Genomic DNA, 14,615 nt, shown 5'->3' on the forward strand with positions numbered 1-14,615 from the left:
AGTACTGAATAGATTTGATCCCATGCCTGTTTGTTTTTCAAAGCTAATTTAATATCATGTCACAAACTTAGTAGAGCAGAGGCAGTTCCTCCTGTTTCAATGGGTAAAGCTATACAGTAGATTAACTAACGCTTTGAGCTTAAGGGCTCATGTACTGATCTTGAAGTAGAATAAACATGATGGTGCTGTGCATGAAACACAAAATCATAAATTGTGAATGCAGCATGTGGAATGAAGTGAAATACAACCCAATTTATGACTTGTTTATGCTTGCTTGGAGTCCCCAAAACATGATTGCTGATACTGAAATAATGGGGATCAAGTAAGTTGTATACCACCCTAGGTTAGGCCATTAAGCAGGCCTGTTAAATATATGGAAAACTACAAAGCGGTATGTAATTCAATATGTTAACGTAACATTATTCAGCAGGTTTCATTCAACTTTATGAAGAACAATTTGTTAATTCTGTGGGGTGATGCAAAACTTTTGGCCATAGCTGTACATACTAACAATAGTATACAGTAACGTTGGCATACAATTACAAAATGCATGATCAGTTTAAAGGTGTGCACAGGAGCTCTTAAAAGTACCTTGTTTCTGATTGGTCCAGGCTGAATCATGTTAAACCTCATACCATACCTCCCCCATTCTGTAACAGTGATCTGCAACAAAAATACAAAAACAAAAACATTTCGTTTTCAAACTTTTTCCCAAAGTAAATAAAGATTTAGACATGTTTTCAAAGTTTACTCCAGTCTTTAATGAACTTCAATTATTTTTAAAGGAGAAAAACACCTATTGCTCATACAACAAATAGTCTTAAACATCTAGGTAATGTATTTGAAGACTGCCATAATCGCTTTAAAAAAATAGCTCACTGTCTAAAGCTTCAGTACCAATGTTACAGTTTATTTTTCATTTTGTTATTTTTAACTTTGAATGTATGTCACAAGTGATTAATTCAGAGAATTTAGTGGGGTGGGATATATAATTTATAATTGTGTGCAGATGTGTGTTCTTTTGAGTAAATTGTTATTATCATTTAAGTTAGTGTTTGAATTTTGCGGTGTGATTTTTTCATTAATGTATTGTTTTGAATATGTGTGCATATTGTTTATTCTTTTGTTTGTTTCACTAATTAATAATTGAGCACAATCAGTCACGTACCTTTCCTAGGATCCAGACTTAAATTGCCACAGGTGTGTGCCACTCTGCATCAATTGACAGACTGATATAAAATTGGAAACAAAACTACACAGAGGAGTCGAGTTGCGCAGGAAGTTGGCCATGTTTTTTATTTTGGAGGGGGATTGCAGGAGTAAACAACGTGGACACTGAACAAGGGGACCATTCAGAAGTGGATAAAGAATCACTTGAGTGGAATTTTGGGGGATCCCGAGTGGCGCATTCATGGAATCAGAAACGTATCACTGCTGCAATCAATTAAAAGCATTATTTCTAAAATCTTGAGTACCGTACTGTGGAAATAATTAGAAAATAAAAGATATCTGAGGAAACAGCAATGATATCAGAAGAAGGATTACAATTGTTGGGGACCAGTTCTGTGTAAAATTCTGATACCTGCTTTTGTTTTAGTTTTTTGCTTTCTTTTGTACAGGATCCTCGCTCCCCCTAAGGGTGGAGGAGGACCGAAGAGGATTAGTGGCTCTATTTCCAGGGTGTAAAAAGTGTGAGTGGTGTCCAGACAGAATGTGTCTCCCAAAAATGTCAGTGTTTTCATTAAATAAACAGAAGAGCCGCCCCTCTACCAGCGATGGCATCGGGGGAACATGGCTGGCCTGCAGGCCAAAAACAAAACAATAACAATGAATCCCCAATCCACAGTCCCGCAAACGAAATTGTGCTCTTCAGACAGCGCGGTTGTGGTGAGTGCTGGTGCTGTGAGGGGAGTGCTGTGCTCAGCTGGTTGGGCTGGCTCCGTGGCTTCAGCCCCTGGCTCCTTACTCCTCTCAAGATACAAAAAGACAACACATACCAAACAAAACAGACATGACTCCGGTCGTAAGTTAAGTATTCAGCGCAAGGGAGCCTTACTCACGCAACGGCATCCCATTTGTACCACCAAACTCCTCCCTGCAATCAGCTCGTTAACATGGCTTATCCAATCGCTGCCCGACCCGTATCAGATTGCAATGGAGTTGTTTAGAGTACTTGCAGTTACGCACTTTCCCCAAGATGGCTGACTTCTAGTTTTTGCCCACTGTCGAGTCGAGTCAGTAAAGCAGTTATCAAAACCTTATCTGGAGAGCTGGGTGTGATACAATGTACTATCAACTTTCTCTAACTCAGCATGTTTTAGATTTATAGCAACATCATCATATCTTTATCCTAGTTACTTTTTTGAGGCACAGGCAAAATCTCAATTTTTAGGGACCAATTTATCTTACAGCGCCAAAAAGCCTAAATGCAGCCTTTTTCTACCTTTGTGCAGCAGAAATCTTCTGTCACTCTGATTTCCTTTAAAGAACAATTTGATCAGATGTGGTAGATATGAGAAAAGTTGAAAGCGTGTTTTGTGCTCTGATATTTTTTTCCTCTTTAAATTTAAAGTAAATATCATCACATCTACAAAGAAGCAAAACATGAAATACTACCTACTTTTTCAGAACCAAGGATGAAAAGGACAGACTCTTAACTTTAAAGAACCCAATCCCACCTCTGCCACTGATGGTCAATGGTTCAAATCTTACCTCTGCCACTACTGACTCACTGTGTGATCCTGAGCAAGTCACTTAACCTCCTTGTGCTCCATCCTGCAGATGAGATGTTAAATCAATGTCCTATTGTAAGTGACTGCCTATAATGCACAGTTCACAGTCTACCTCTGTAAAGTGCTTTGTGATGGTGGTGCACTATATAAAAATAAAGATATTAAAGATATTATTGTCAGGCTAAATTGATCACACTCTATAAGGTGTTAAACTACTGATAATATAACCATTTTTTTCAATACTACTGCAAATCTAGTCTTGCCTGTTTCCCCTATCCAAATATGGCATACAAGGTAAACTAAGCCCACAATTGAAGTTCAAAACCTTAGCTAATGACAGTAAATGTGGCATGAAGTTGACTTAAAATACTGGCAGAATATAGAATATCGGTAATTGTTTCTTACACAAATAATTTTGTCTTTGGTTGTATGAATAAGCAATACTAATTTTGTGAAGTAGATTTACTTGATTTTAGATATGAAAGACAAAGAAGAAACAGAGTAATAATTAATATGGCCCTGTGACAAGATGACAGAGGTTTGAGGCTCAGACAGTGAAAGTTCAAAATAAAGGTTTTTAATAAACAAAAATACAAAATAAACCGGCACAAGAGCCAAACAAAAAGGTTTCAAACAGAAAATACACACACAAAGCAAAACTTACAAATAAAGGTTCCAGGCTGGGCATTGCCTTCACTGGTTTCAAAAACAAAAACCCAGCACACACAAAAACACTCTTTCTTCTTCTCCTTCTAGAACACTCTCTTTAGCCAGGGCCTCTCCCCTGGCTTTATCCCCTGTGGCTAGAGCCCAATTAATCAATAATTGCTGATTATTCAATTAGGGCTCCAGCCACATTCTCACATGTTTTCCTGGCAAGGGAGGAATTTTAACCCCCTCCCTGCCAGTCCCAACCACGTTCATAAAGACGGGCAGTCCCCTGTCACAGGCCCGTATTGGATTAAAATAAACTTGCTCACATCATCTGGTTTCTGTTTTTCTTCTTATTTGATGACACAGAATATATGGGGGTAGATGTATTAAGATGGGACAGTCGCAGCACAAACATACCACAATTTGCGTTTTTGCTGCGACAATTCACAATGTATACATTTTGTCATATGTACTAAGAGAAAATATGTTAATGAAAAGAGCCACAATATACTAATTTAAATATTTGTTGCATCTTCTTAGCAAGATCTCTAGCATACATTGGGAGAGTCGTGTGACATTGTTCAAATAAATAGCAGGATTTGAGTTGTGGTTTGCTGCAGCAGAGGGTACCCGAAGGATAACATCTATACATGCAATGTGAGGTGCGGTACCGGTTTGCTTCAATTGGTGACTACGCCAGCTAACTTAACTGGAGGGTTAGCATCTCCCTTAACCAGGTTCCACAATATAATTCCTTCACCCCAATGTTCCCCACTGAAGCTCCTCACAAATAAATGAAAGCCCAGAGACTCAGTCAGGTGGTGCTCAAAAGAGCAATTCATTTATTTACAACACAATTAGTAAAACACAGAATAAAAAGTATTGGCCATACTTTAATCAACACAGGCGGACTCTTCTGATGTGTTCATAGTGCTGCAGGGAGAGGGCAGCAGCTCGTCAATGTCCGCCTGTCAGTCATGGCAGTGACACAGAGAGGTGGGAGAGTGGGTGTGCGGGCTTTCCTTCTCTCTGAGTGGCTGAGAGGCGGGTCTTGGGGGAATTGCTGGCCCTATAAGTTAACATTCTGCTGTTCCCTCAGGTCTGCCCTCTGAGACGTAAAAGGCGTGCGGACGCGCTGGAGTAAAGGCTGCGGGGACGGAAATCCCAACAACCAGCCAAGAAAAAGACAAAAAAGAAAGAAGTAGCGGTAGCGGGGGAAACCTTGGGCAGCCCCGAAAACTTCTGAGTATAGCAGGCTGAGGGAGCCGCTAGTGTAGGACGGAGACCCGAGCCGTGCGGGTAGCGACGGTTGGGGTTAAGCTGCCGAGCGCAGCACCTTTTATTTGTAGTTTTGTTTACTGTGTTTCATTTATCCCATTCCTTTCGCCTTTTGATTATTGTTTGGTTTATCCACCTGTATCCTGTACCGCCCCGGTATAGTTGTGGCTCTGTCGATACCATAGTTGGTACGGCAGACCACAGACAACAGCGCCCTCTGCGGGCTGAAAGGAAATTACGTTCCTATAATAAAACTGGGCACCTGGGCGGTGTTCCCAAATTACTTCTCTGTGTCCTGTGTGTCAGTGAATTACCCACCACCCTTCCACAGTATTATACACCTTTTAGAACAGGTTTGGAGTCCTGCCACATATTGTTTGATGTTGACAGGCTCCAACCTTTTAAAGCTGTTTGAAAGGTCATCAAAATCTTTCAAAGCAGGCCCAATGCAATAAATAAATATAGGCCTGTTATTTCTGATCACTGAATTGTCGTTGCATTTTATAAATTTAAACCATGAAAGCTAAACAGTTGTATTATTGATGTTGTATTGCTGTATTTCAAAAAGTGTGGACAGCAGTGTGGAGTAGTGGTTAGGGCTCTGGACTCTTGACCGGAGGGTTGTGGGTTCAATCCCCAGTGGGAGACACTGCTGTTGTACCCTTGAGCAAGGTACTTTACCTAGATTGCTCCAGTAAACACCCAACTCTATAAATGGGTAATTGTATGTAAAGTGAAATAATGTATAATGTGGTATCTTGTAACAATTGTAAGTCGCCCTGGATAAGGAATAAATAAATAATAATAATAATAATAATAATAATACACACTACCATCCAACAAGCACTGGGGGAGGTGAATGCATTGGGTTGAGCATGAGTTGCCCACACCCCATTCAGACTGCTTTTATACTCCATGTGTTGGTATGAAGATAAATGTCTAAAACATGCACATTATTTTAATAAACAAGCTATCTCTTAAGTGCAATGGTACCTCCAAAATGTGTTGAAGGAATGCAAAACACCTGGGGGTGGAGCATGGATCCATTTTGCCATTTCTACCCACTCTGACCCAGAACTCAAAATGTTCTTGTGTGAATAATAAATCAAACCTTCAAAAAGTTAACACATCATACAAAAATCATCACAAAGTGATGATACACCTTTATAATACTGATTACTGGAAACTGGAAATTAGTATTCCTCGTTCCAGTGTAAGAGGTTGTCAATGTCATGGTGCCTTCAGACTTTTTTTTAATAGAAACTGACATAAATGACTTGCATAAAAATGTATTTTCATACAAAGATGATGCAGATTATAATCACTATTCTAATGGTCCCAGGAGAGAGCAAAAAGTTAAGAATTTCTATCACTGTTAATACCATTCTGAAATCAGCAAGGCCATGCCATTGCGAGCAATACACAGCCTCTTTCTTTCTTTCTTTCTTTCTTTAAGCCACCTTTTGGTGAATTGTCATTTTTGAATAGGCAGAAATGTTTTAATGTGCATGTAACAGGGAGAGGTCTGTACTGACTGTCTGGCACATGCATGGTTCTGCTGGAAGAGGGCAGCAGCCCCCTAAGATCTGCCTGTCAGTCATGGCAATGACACAGAGAGGTTGGGAGAGGGTGTGTGGTCTCTCCCTCTCTTTGAGTGGTTGGGAGGCAGGCCTTGGGGGGTTGCTGGGCCTATAAAATAACGCTCTGTTGTTCCCTCAGATCGGCCCCTATAGGACAACAACGAGCTAGCGGAAGCTCTGCTCCAAGACCGAGAACGGCCGGAGAAAGAAAGGAAAAGAAAAGAAAAGAAAAGAAAAAATGTTGATAGCAGGGAAACCTTGAGCAGACCCCAAAAGTATATAAAAAGCAGGCTGAGAGAAGATGTTAGGGGCGGTATTTAATATAAATAACCCCATGAATGTAATCCTTGTTAATAGATAATAGACAATACCTCTAAACCAACAGCAACATTTTTGCAACAAATTTGGATTTACATGTCATGAACTCGTATACAACTAAATGTTAAAAAAAAGATAACTTCAGGTCCCTACTGCATCATACTGGTTTATAATGTAATCCAGCTAGAGTATTATTCTAGTGCAAAACAAAATACAGAGCTAGTGATAAAGGATCTGCACACACACACACACACACACACACACACACACGCACACACGCACACACACACAAAACACATTAGAATCCTTGACTTTCCCACTAAAAATGTTTAGAATTATATACTGCTTTCATTCTTATAGAATTTAAGATAGAGCTATAGCTCACAATCCTATCAGATTGAATATTGATTTAGATATAATAAAACATCATATTTTTCACAGGATATTTGCTTTCATGCCAATGATCAAATTGCACTCCCTCCAGTTTATCTTTTTTAGCTTTAATCAACTGCTTTCCTATCCCAAGTGCCGTAAGCAGTGCCATTAAGAACAATATCTGAGCTGGTTCTCCAGGCATTTGGGGAGAGTCCTTCGGATGGGGAGATTAAATTGCCAGCAGCATTATTTATCACACCTGATAAAACAAAAATAATTCAAAAACTGAAATTGAATTTCCAGGGTACACAGCACAATCCATATGAGAAACACATAATAATCTAGTTTATAATCTAATGGAAACAGAACAATATAGTATACTGGGATGTACGCATCAGTCTAAATTGGGATATGGGATCAATACTCTGGATATGAAAAATAAAATACCACACACACCCCCTCCTAACAAATGAAAACAGACATACACAATGCAAATAATTACAGAACTAAGGACATTTGTCAGGAAGCTGACAAATGGACTAGGTCGTCATTTGCCATAGGGCGGGGGGGGGGGGGGCATTTTCCCTATCCAACCCCCCCCCCCTCCACCCCCCCAACCTTGGTTTGCCCCTCCAGATGATTTATATGACATTATGTCATTATATAATCCAGAGGTGCCCTCACTGATAATAAAAACTAGTGGGGGGGGGGGGGGGGGGCACTAGACTAATGTTCGCCTAATAGACCTGTGCATAAAGACCCTTAATTGACTTAATGAACCTTTCTTTTTCCTCCAGCAAATGATGTGTTGCACACTTAAAGTATTTCAACTCACAATTTGTGTTGAAAAAGTCATTCTTTTTATTTCTAACACTAAAACAGTAAGGAGAAATACAAGTTAATACTTGCACTTTGCAAAGGACTAGCTCAAGATTTGCAGTTAGCAAAGACATGGAGCTCCAGGTTTGTGTCTGTGACTGAAGCAAAGTGACAACGGTTAGGGGTTTGAAGATTCATCAAGGGAGAATGAAATGCTTGAGGGAGAAGGGACAAGGGCCTCACATTGATCAGTACTTTTTACAAAGTCAGTCAAGTCAGTCGAATGAAATCCAGTGACAGGAAGCAAACCACAGTATGCAGGATATCAGCACCCCTGTCATAGATGAGAGGAGGACTTGCATAAACACAACTAGTGATGAACCTAATGATCCTTGTGAACCCATCAGATGAACCAGCGTAAGATAGAAATGCCTGGATTTAAATGGCCAAGAACTTCTGTGAAAACAGCATGGGACACAGTAAACATGGATCTCTGTTTTGCGTTGGAAAGGTTAGGTGGAACAGTCGAAAAGAAGCTGGATAAATTTGGGGACATCATCTACACATATGGAAGCGAGATGTTTGGAGTTGAAAAAAGAAAGGAGAAAGTACAAACTATTCCTGTAAAGTCTAGACGGCAGCAGGAGATTGAGCACTTGTTTGGCCTTAGCATCGGAAGACAAGCATGACCAACAGGTTACCACCAATGCCAGCAATGTATGACACATGAAGAACAACATTCCTCCATCCAGGGGAGCAACCTCCAAGAAAAGGTATTAAAACCAAAACCTGTCTAGGACAACTAAAAGCTGCTAGAGACTGGAAAATGCTGGCAGATGTTGGACAACGGTTTATTTTCCCACCTGTGCTATGGGAGGATGCTGTGGCTGAGGCATATGAAAGGAAGAAACTTCGTTTTCAATAATAATTGAAAACGCATGTAAAAAAGCTTTTGCTTGTCAAAATGTGGGATACAGTAGTACATATCTGTGTTAGGCCATAGCAAAATCAATTTGAACTGGTAGAATCATCGGCAGGCATTTCCTTACGCAGACAAAATAAGCCAAATTCGTACCTAACAACTAACTATACAGAAAAGTTTGTCCACAGTTCTACCTTGACCTGAAGGTTTCCCCCATTCTTTGTATGACCTCCTAGACCTAGTTTGTGAGTGTATAAAGGACACATGGAAAGTACTTTATAAAATACACTGGGGTTAATTTAAAAATAATAATTTTAAAAATGATTTAAAAACTTGGCACAAAACAGTAGTGTGCAGGGAGACCATGGGCAGCAAGGACAACACTGATTTGACTTTGAACTTTATATTAGCATAGCCTATGACCCCACTATAACACGTTTAAATTGTTAGAAACCTTTAGTTTTCATTTTTTTGGGGAAGAAGAAATATAATTCTTAATCCTGACGTTGAATTTACATTTAATGAACAATTTGGAATCCTTCCAAACAACATCGCTGCCATGTTTTTAAACTTGGTTGTACTTGATGACTGACCCAGAACCCTTCATAATTGTAAAGCTTTATTAGCAACACTGATGAAACAAAAGAAACAGCTTAGAAATAGTATGCTTTGCACAGCTGTAGCAGTATTTGTTACGCGAAAATAATTATAATTTCTATTATCAGACATGTTTAAAGTTAGCGTTTCCTGTGGAAACGAGCATGCTCAATAAGGTGTAAACCTTAGTGCAGTGGCATAGACCTGTTTAGAAGTGGCGCCTACCCATGGTAGAACATTTCTAGGCTGAACTTAAGGCTCATGTTTCAGAAATGGTTGAATAAAATGTAAGTGTGTTTTAGTTGTGTTTACAAGCCGATTTAAATGGTAACTACCAAAAATTTGTCCGTGTCCATAGTTTATAAAATACGAAATATCTTTATTTTATGAAAATACAATTATGGTATCAAATTAAATATTTGTATGTGTACTTACCAGTTATGCATGATTATGCAACATTCTCTGTGTTCTACGATGCAATTACAGTAAAAAAGCCAGAATTTAACAGAAACATTTACTGCTTTCACTTTTTATTCAAGTGTAGGCCTCAGTAGAACAATACAAAACTTTTTTGGAAACAGTAATGTGTCTTTTGCAAGAAAATCATGTTTGCATTAATTAAAATGTGTTTAAGATGTGTTTACAGCTTAGTTGCTTTCTATGGTATATGCTCCCACTCCAAATGTATTAGGTAACCAATACTTGTCTTTGTCTATAATTACTATTAAGGTATCAAATTAAAGGTATATGCTTTCACGATCAAGGCATATATGAATTACATGAACTAACATATTCCTTTATGATCTATTACACCATAAAGCAACTACAGTACAAAAATAACATACTTGACCATTTGGGTCTGTGCCTCGGTTAAAATCATACTCATAATTATTTATTTAGGCCCTTTTACACGTTGTTTTGCCACAAATAGAAATGCATTTCATCCCGGTTTTACATTTGAAGTAAGTGGGATACTTGAAGGTTTATTTCAGACAGTGTGTGATTGACACTGGTAGTTGAGTTGAGGTAGAAGTCAAATGTATATTCATGATTATAACCTCTAATTTGTTAGCATCACATGACCGTGTGTATATATAGCATATACCATGGCTCGCATACTAATGAGCCACTTCACACTGAATAAATCACTACGCACCACACATTCTAAACCCCATGACAAACTGCCATTTTATTTGTTATTAGTTACAAAACCACTGCCAACAAAGAGTGGAATTCCACCTATTTCCTTTAATATATTTGGGGATGAAAACAGATAACTGGTACAACAACAAGTTGCTGAGTGAAGACAGCAGTCCACCTGAAAAAAATAAATAATAATAAGTGCACCAGCAACTGTCAAGAGTAGACACATAACAGAAGATGAGGAACAGCTAAATGAAATAGAAGAAAACTAATATGAAAAAAAGACAGCATGGCCTGTTAATGTACTTAAAGACTGGCTTAAAGAAAAAAAATATTGACACACATTTTAAGGAGTCCAAAAAATCTCAACAACATTAAAGGAGATTTTATGCCAGTGCAAGTATTTATTTGCACTGTACAAAACTTCACAGGTCCTTCAAATTTAGGACCTCAGTTACTCAAAATTCTAGGTAGTATCTTATTCAGAATTTTTTTTTTTTGAATTTAAATAAACAACATATAATAATGTCCTCATATCTTTTTTGTTCAGTTAGAAACACTTTTGTGTTGGTGGGGGTTGGGAGCACGGGCAAGCAAGTGCCTCAGTCACTTTTCATGGCTGGCTAAAGCCCTGTAAAGTTTATCAACTTACCTTAGGAACATTGCATTCTGAGTATTGCTCATGGACATTTTGGACTGTGTGAAGCGAGCAACAATTCCACTTTCAGTTGGTGCTACTAACTTCTGGAATAGCAGAAAATAGCAGAGGATCCCGTTTGACCCATAGTTTTGACAATAGCAGATAATATACATGACATTTTTCTTTTCTAAAATGTAACTATGTATAGTATTATTATTTCTTCATTTGTATCTGCATCTACACACATTCATTCATTATTTAAACCAAGCTGTTACAATAAACATTTAATAAATATATTTTAAGTACAGGTCTCTGTGCTAAAGAATTTGAAATACAACGTTTTTCCAATTTTTTAGACTGATTACATTTTAAAGTGCGCATTTGGGTCTTTCTACCCACGCATTTTCATATTAAAGTATATGTGGAGAGAGAGAGAGAGAGAGAGAGAGAGATGCTTAACAGTCATGCTTAACTTGAGCTCCTAAATCAACCAGTTATATTACATTAGAATGAAATAAATAATGGAGAATTAAAATAAAATAATATCATTAAAAGCAAGAAGAACATCTGTAGCTGAAAAAGAAAAGGTAAGGTTCATTTAAACTTTAAAGAGAAATAGCTAAAAAGGACCAGAGAGGAACAAAACTAGAGGAGGAAGGAAAGAAAGAAAGAAAGAAAAAAAGAAAGAAAGAAAAATAAGGAAGGAAAAAAGAAAGAAGGAAAATAAAGAAAGGAAAGAAAATAAAAAGAAAGCCTGAAAGATAGAGTAGTCTGTCAGCTATAGAAAATAAGAACAAGGTAAGCTACTCAAATTAAAATGTTTAATTATTATAGAAATTAAGAAATACTGTATTGTAAATACTGTAAAAATTCAAATTCAGTCTAAGAGTATAAGTGGCAGTTGGTCTGTGTGAGAAATGGATACATTGAGCAACTGCAGAGCAGCAGAGCAGCCCCTCACCCGCACCCACTGCTCTACAATCATCACATACCCTCTAGAGGTGAAAAGTGTACAGGCCAGGAAACTGCACAAGCAAAGAATACTGAGGGAGAGCCCAGAGACTCTCATTGCAGACTACAGGCAGTCTAAAGACAGGACTGTGATTACCAACCTGCTGTTCCACACTGAGAACACCAGTGTCTGGCATTCAGCAATCTGCAGAAACTACAGATGTATAATAAAGAGGGGAATCAGTAAAGGGAGGCAGGTACTAATAAAAGATAACAAACCATGAAACCACAGTGCTCACTATTAATCTATACCAGAACGGCACTATCGTGGTGCAGGGCAGTGAAGCCAGTCTGGTGGGTTTTGAAGAGATTTTCATAACCCTAAAAAATATGGCAGAAACTGAAAAATTAAAACCAGAGAACAAAGAAAAGAGTCAGGATGAACAGCAAGCTACTGAGATGAGCCTCCCTGCACCTGACAACACTGACAGCATTGAGAGCACATCCCCTGCAGACACTGACAGTAACCCCCCATGCCCCGCCCCACCCCCGGAGCTCCACAGCACAGTCTTGCAGCTCAGGGAGAGCCTGGCCTTGCTGGAGGTGGAGCTGGTGGAGCTCCGGGAGCTGGTGCTGACCAGGATCTCAGACAACGACCCCCCCGCACAGCAACTCAGAGACCAGCTCACCCAGGTGAAAAATTAGTGCAAAGCCATGTTCAGAGAGCTGAGAGCAGAGGTGAAGGAGCTGCAATAGGACAGAGAGACTCTAAAGAGGGAGCTGGCGGGAGTGAGAGAAGAGATGCAGCAGGGAGAGGGGAGACACACTGCCCCCAGCAGAAGCAACTCCATGGGGAGTACCGTCAACCAGACAGCAGCAAAGCCCTGCAGAGAAACAGCGCCACACACACTCTGCTGATAGACTCCAATGGGAAATTCATTAGTGAGCATCGCCTCTTCCTTGGACGGAAGGTATCAAAGATATGGTGACCGACGACGAGGACGACCAGCCTCATAATAATACATACGGGAACCAATGACCTGCGGGCCCAGCAGGACAACGTGGCCATATCAGTAATTAAAGTGGCTGAAAGGGCCACACAGGAGTTCCCTAACACAAAAATTATAATTTCAACCTTGTTACAAAGAAGGGATTTCCAACCAAAATTTATAGGGAAAATTAATGCAGTGATATCCCGTGGGTGCACTCTGCTTCCAAATGTTCACCTGGCCCACCACCCCACCCTCGGGCCCCAACACCTCTATGATCATGTACACCTCTACAGGCAGGGTGTACCGATCTTCACAAAGAACTTAAAGGACGTCGTCCTGGGCTGGGAGCCTACCAGCACCCCACAGAGCAGCAGAAGAGCTCCCAGCTACGGAGTGCAGCGCAGCCCAGAGCCAGCGAGGTGGACCCCCAGGAACCTGAGACCACCACAGGGACAACACCAGCAACACCCACTCAGCCCAGCAGAACCAGGACCGGCCCGGCCCACCACCCCACACAGCCAGCCCAGCCCAGCAGACCCAAGACCGGCCCGGCACACCACCCCTCATAGCCAGCGCAGCCCAACAGACCCAGGACCGGCCCGGCACACCACTCCGCACAGCCAGCCCAGCAGCAGGTCCACCAGCAGGCCCAGCACAGCTACGCCGCGGCTCTCAGCCGGCCAGCAGGGACTGCCAGCACAGAGCTGGGGGAGATACAAACAAAAAAAAATAAAACATGTATGGTAACTGCAAAAGTGTGTATATATACACTCGAAAATATATAATAATAGTAAATAGTAAGTTTTTTTTTTCAAAACTTTTTTTATTTCATTCCAAGTAATTGAATGGTTTCAGGAAGAATAGTAGTTGGAATTGATGAAATCATTAACAATAACAATGTGGAACATCCAGGGGCTGAGCTCCTCAGCATTCGGGCTGAAGAGCACAACCCCTGAATTTGTAAATAATATTCAAAATATCAATTTGATTATTTTACAGGAGACATGGTGCAGGGCAGACGTGTCTACTCACTGTCCCTCAGGCTATAGGGAGATAATAGTGCCTTTCCTGAAACACAGCACAATTCGGCATGGCAGAGACTATGGGGGAATTATCATTTGGTATAAAGCAGCGCTCACCAAATCTATTCAGCCCATAAAAAAAGCAGAGTCACATATGTGGTTAAAAATGTGCAAAAATATAGTCTCAAATCAGAATGACATCTACCTGTGTGCAATATATAAAATAATCTGAATAATATATATAAACAGACAGCTTTAAAATCTAAATTAAAAATAAATAGGAACACTAAACAGAAAAAATTGAAAGAAGACAACAGGTTTGACGAAGATTGTAAGAATTTAAGAAAACAACTTCGACAATTATCAAATAGAAAACACAGACAACAAAGGTCTACGCCTTAGTTACTGTGAGACATTAAATAATTACAAACACACACTCAAAAAGAAAAAGAACAACCACACCAATAAACAGAAATTGAGGAGTCCATTAACTCAAATAGATTCTGGAAAAATTGGAACAAACTGAATAAATCAAAACCTGACGAATTGGCTATTCAAAATGGAAACACATGGAAAGAACATTTGGAAAAAC

The 14,615-nt window shown here is 39.7% G+C and overlaps 1 long non-coding RNA gene across 1 annotated transcript; it reads right to left on the minus strand.

Moving 5' to 3' along the window:
* Window positions 1-1,762: 1,762 nt before the first annotated feature.
* On the minus strand, window positions 1,763-3,476 carry LOC131736890 (uncharacterized). Its single transcript, XR_009328472.1, has 3 exons — window positions 3,397-3,476; window positions 2,713-2,775; window positions 1,763-1,970 (listed from the first exon to the last, which is right to left on the minus strand). It is a non-coding gene; the product is annotated as an uncharacterized LOC131736890 (long non-coding RNA).
* Between the last annotated feature and the right edge of the window lie 11,139 nt (window positions 3,477-14,615).

This window comes from Acipenser ruthenus, chromosome 4, assembly GCF_902713425.1.
Source record: "Acipenser ruthenus chromosome 4, fAciRut3.2 maternal haplotype, whole genome shotgun sequence".
Classification (NCBI taxonomy): Eukaryota; Metazoa; Chordata; class Actinopteri; order Acipenseriformes; family Acipenseridae; genus Acipenser; species Acipenser ruthenus.